A 4,403-nucleotide genomic window follows, 5' to 3' on the forward strand; every position below is an offset into this window, starting at 1 on the left:
ATATATATATATATATATATATATATTTATATATATATATATATACTAGCTGGACCTGTGAAAATTCACAGAAAACAAAAAATTTAAACATCTGTAAGCTGTGTACTGGTGCCATGAGAAATGTTGGCATATTATGACCGTCTGTTTTTATGTCAACTTTATCTTTCATCCTTTCGGGTTCAATAAATTAAGTACTAGTTATGTTCTGCGGTCTATCTGATCAACTGGCCTTCTCGCCACAAAAATTTCAGGCCTAGAAAGTATATTGTAATAGTTACAGAATATAGAAATTAATGTAATAACTATATAATCCAACCAAAATATCTCAGCTACACAGACATAAATGGAATTACTATTTAACCTTAAAATACATTGTACATATTCAAAGAACCTTCTAGGTTTAGTGCTACGGAACGTTTTTCTGGTATTGTCTTATTCATTTACTTGTTTCAGTTATTTGACGGTAGCTATGCTGGAGCACCACCCTTTAGTCAAAGAAATTGACCCCTGGACTTATTCCTTGTAAGCCTGGTGCTTATTCTATCAGTCTCTTCTGCTGAACAGCTAAATTAGAGGGACGCACATGCACCAACATCGGTTGTCAAGCAATGGTGGTGGTGGGACAAAGACTGACACAAACACATACATACATACATACACACATACATGAGGGACTTGGAGGTAGTGGTGATGCTGGCTGGTTTGCTGGTATGCTGAGAGAGATCCAGTGGACCCCTAACTGGTTCCCCAATCTTAAAGGTGTAATGTGGATTTGTAATGATGGAGCGGCTGGTATGATGGTGATGCTAGCTGGTGCGGTGGTCTTCCTCACAGTACTTTATGGTAGACAATATTTTGTGTGTATGTCACACCATGTTTTTGGCCTTGTCTCTTATCCCAATTGAGTGTCATAACTCTTACTTTGATATTGTTCATAGCTCATGCTCTTGAAAATGCCACATATAATTGGCCATGAGAAAATACCAGTTGAGGCAGTTGTATTCCAACTTTTTCAAATGTTTGCCCTTGAGTCTTATTAATTTTCATTCAATATGCAAGTCGAAGTGCAAACTGAAGTCTGTTTAGTGTGAATGGAATATTTGCATCACTTCTGCTAAGTTTAATTCTGGGAATTAGAACTGTACAACCTCTGTTGAGGCCTGTTACCAATGATGCCTCTACACAATGTTCATGAAGTCTCTGCGCTTTCATGTGAGTTCCATTACATAATCCTTGACTGATCGAAAGATTTCTTAACAGCATTACAATCGCCCTTACGTTTAAGTTGAGGTGATGAGGAGGCATACTGGATTGAGTGAGTGAGTTTATGAATTCAAATGTATAGTTCTGAACCTCCTCTTCATTATTGCAGAACACTGAATCTGTGCTTAAGTATATTTTAAGTGCCTCTGGTATAATATTAAGAACTTTTTCATTTATTGCAAGACAGTCAGAATTTTTAGGAGATAAAATTACTTGCTTTTCCATTTCTTCTGGTGTGCAGTTGTTGAAAATTTCTGGGTACAAATGTACAAATTGAAATGCAAAAGAAGGAAATAATAAATGGATTTATACATGAAAGTTTGTAATTGCGTTTATTTTCACCATGTGACACTTATTATTGCAAACATGTTTTAACTAACCTATAAAATACACACACTCAGAAATACATTCATATATGTATGTCTTGAGTTGTAGCTGTAATTCAAAGGGGCCAGCCATGTCATATTCTGTGTGAGGCTGAATATCCCAGAGAACTGCGTTAATGTTATGCATGTCTGTGAAGTACTCAGCCATTTGTAAATTTTATCCTCGTGTGGTAATGAAAAGTGAAATTGACAGCCAATATTTGCTGTGTCTATATATCTGTAAATTTTTCTTTGAATTTATTTATCTCACTTTCCCTCTATCTCTTTCACTCCCTTTGTGTCACTCTTCTCTCCCACTTTTGATTTAACGATGTGTATATGTATCTACTTCTCCTGCAATGTGATAAACATTTAAAAACACAAAATGAACACTGTCACCACTCACTGTCTCTTTCACTCTCCCTCTCTTACTTCCTCTCTGTCCTCGTCTCTTTAGCTTTGCCACTTCAAAGAAGTGTGACGCACACAACAGGTACGTACAAAAACAAAAAGTTAGCTTATTAATATCATTGATATATTACATATATATATATATATATATATATATATATATATAATATTTATGTATATATTATCTCGGTTTAAAAAAACCTAGTCAATGTAAATATGTTAATAGTTACAATGGGTAGCAAAAATCACACAAAAAAGCAGGATATCACACCTGTTTTATAGGTAGAGATACCAAGTTAAAGCGATATATTTTGAGTAGATATGAATAATAATAATAAATGGAGCAAAACGCATATAAACAAAAGTTCCTTTAATTCCTACATATGTTACAAAATATATGTGCTCTCTACTCCAAAGAAGTAAGAGTTGCTGGAATTGCACATATATATTCATCGTCAGGGAACCAACATATAGAAGCAAGACAAATGCGAAATGATAAGGCTACTTACGAGTTATAATATTATATGGCCAAGTAAGTGACTGTTAGAAACAAGAACGCTGGTTTCCATAGAGTTATAGTGGGAGGGAGGCTGTAAACGCTATACTAAAGGTTTAAATTAAATGTTTAAAATAGGGGAAGGCAAAGTGGATCACAGTAAAGTAAACAAACGCTGTAAGCTATAAGCTAAACAATATGTGGAGGAAGGGAGAGAATCCAGAGAGTTCATCGTATATAATAATTTCTCCTTAAGGAAAAAAAAATAATAACATACTGATTTGAAGCAAGAATGTAAATATAATGAATAAAACATCAAAGCTTTGTAATATATTCATATAGGGATATTAACGCAAATTAATGGTAAAACAAGGTACAGGATATTTTGTTCAGAAATAATAATAATAATATACATGCTTACAAGGAGAAGATCGGATATATTTAATTAAAGTTACTAATGGTACGAACACAACTAATGTAGCATTACTGGGAAGGATTTACTTACCCAACTATAGAAAGGGAAAATAAGAGTGTAGAAATAAAAGGGTATAGTTTCACTTTAATAGTTTCAGTATAAAATTGAAAGTATTAAAGTGAAAGTATTTGAAATTACAGTAACATGTTATTGTTTCACTTTTGACATGTAATAGTGGAGTAGTTTAAGTGTTAAAGTGAAAGTATCTGACATTACAGTAGAGTGATGTTATTGTTTCACTTTTGACACGTAATACTGAAATAGTGGAGGAGATATGATACTGCTGTGGGCTCAAACTATGCAAGAAGTTAAAAATTATTTTGACCTAAGACACTACATGGACCCTAAGTAAGGCATGTGTTAATTTGGAATGAAATTGGTTGTATAGTTCTCGAGTTTTAGGGATTCACACAGACACACATTCTCATCTTTATATATCTGATATTTATGCACATATTCGAAAATTCTAGTGTTATGGACCCTTTAAAAAGGATTTTCCTCCTAAAAAATGGAGCTCTTGGAGCTGAAAAATGTAGGAGTTAAGGCTCCAATTAGGGGTGGGGGTGTTAATGTCAGCCAGAGAAGTTGAATTGTTGGGAATGTTTTTAACTGGGGTCTAATATGTATTGTTTGAATTTCTTTGAAATAGGAAATATATGTATGTTCACTGGGTTTTTGAAAGAGAGTAAAGCTACAGGAACCCAAAAGACAAATGATCACGATAATCAGTCGGCTACCCTAGCGTAGTCGTTACTACTCCCCAATGTAGGATTCCTCACCATATAGGTGACAGGCACAGCTGTAAGATGAATTACAGATCTATAGCAATTGGAAGGGCATGACCCAATTGAAATAACAATGTGTGACATTTGGAGTAAAGGGAAATGAAAGTGTTGCTTCTGGAGTTTGCAAATGACCACTATATCGATAGGTAACTGTGCAGACAAAATTTACAATCGATAAATGTCTTAGAACAACCAGTCACTCATCTAGGAAGGCCGTGAAATCAATGTTACCAACTGGGGACTATGTGTGACACAGTGATAATAAAAAGACTCAAAGGAGGTTTGCAACAAAATAATTTTACTCAACACTTTGCAAGTGAATCAGTGGAGGCAAAGATGCGTCTCATTTACTTGACAATTTATGCACCACATTGCAGAAATCACAATGTAAGTATATCTGAAAGGATAGTCTTACACTGCTGTACCGTTGAATTACAAATAATGCTCATCTGTTATGTTCGGGTGACCCTATAGGTTCAAATAGTACAACTGTATTCGTCTTTGCTTAGGAAAAATGACTAAATTGTGGGTGTGAAGTCTCCATGAAGGGGTCTTTGTAACTTCTAAGAAGAAAAAATTTGAGAAATATTACTTTATTTGTGTGTAAT

The 4,403-nt window shown here is 34.4% G+C and overlaps 1 protein-coding gene across 1 annotated transcript in view; it reads right to left on the reverse strand.

Annotated features, from left to right (window-relative positions):
* Window positions 1–4,403, reverse strand: part of LOC106873751 (leucine-rich repeat protein SHOC-2-like) — a 705,478-nt gene that overhangs the window by 533,509 nt on the left and 167,566 nt on the right. The window lies entirely within an intron of this gene.

This window comes from Octopus bimaculoides, chromosome 15 (genome assembly GCF_001194135.2).
Source record: "Octopus bimaculoides isolate UCB-OBI-ISO-001 chromosome 15, ASM119413v2, whole genome shotgun sequence".
In the NCBI taxonomy this organism is placed as follows: domain Eukaryota; kingdom Metazoa; phylum Mollusca; class Cephalopoda; order Octopoda; family Octopodidae; genus Octopus; species Octopus bimaculoides.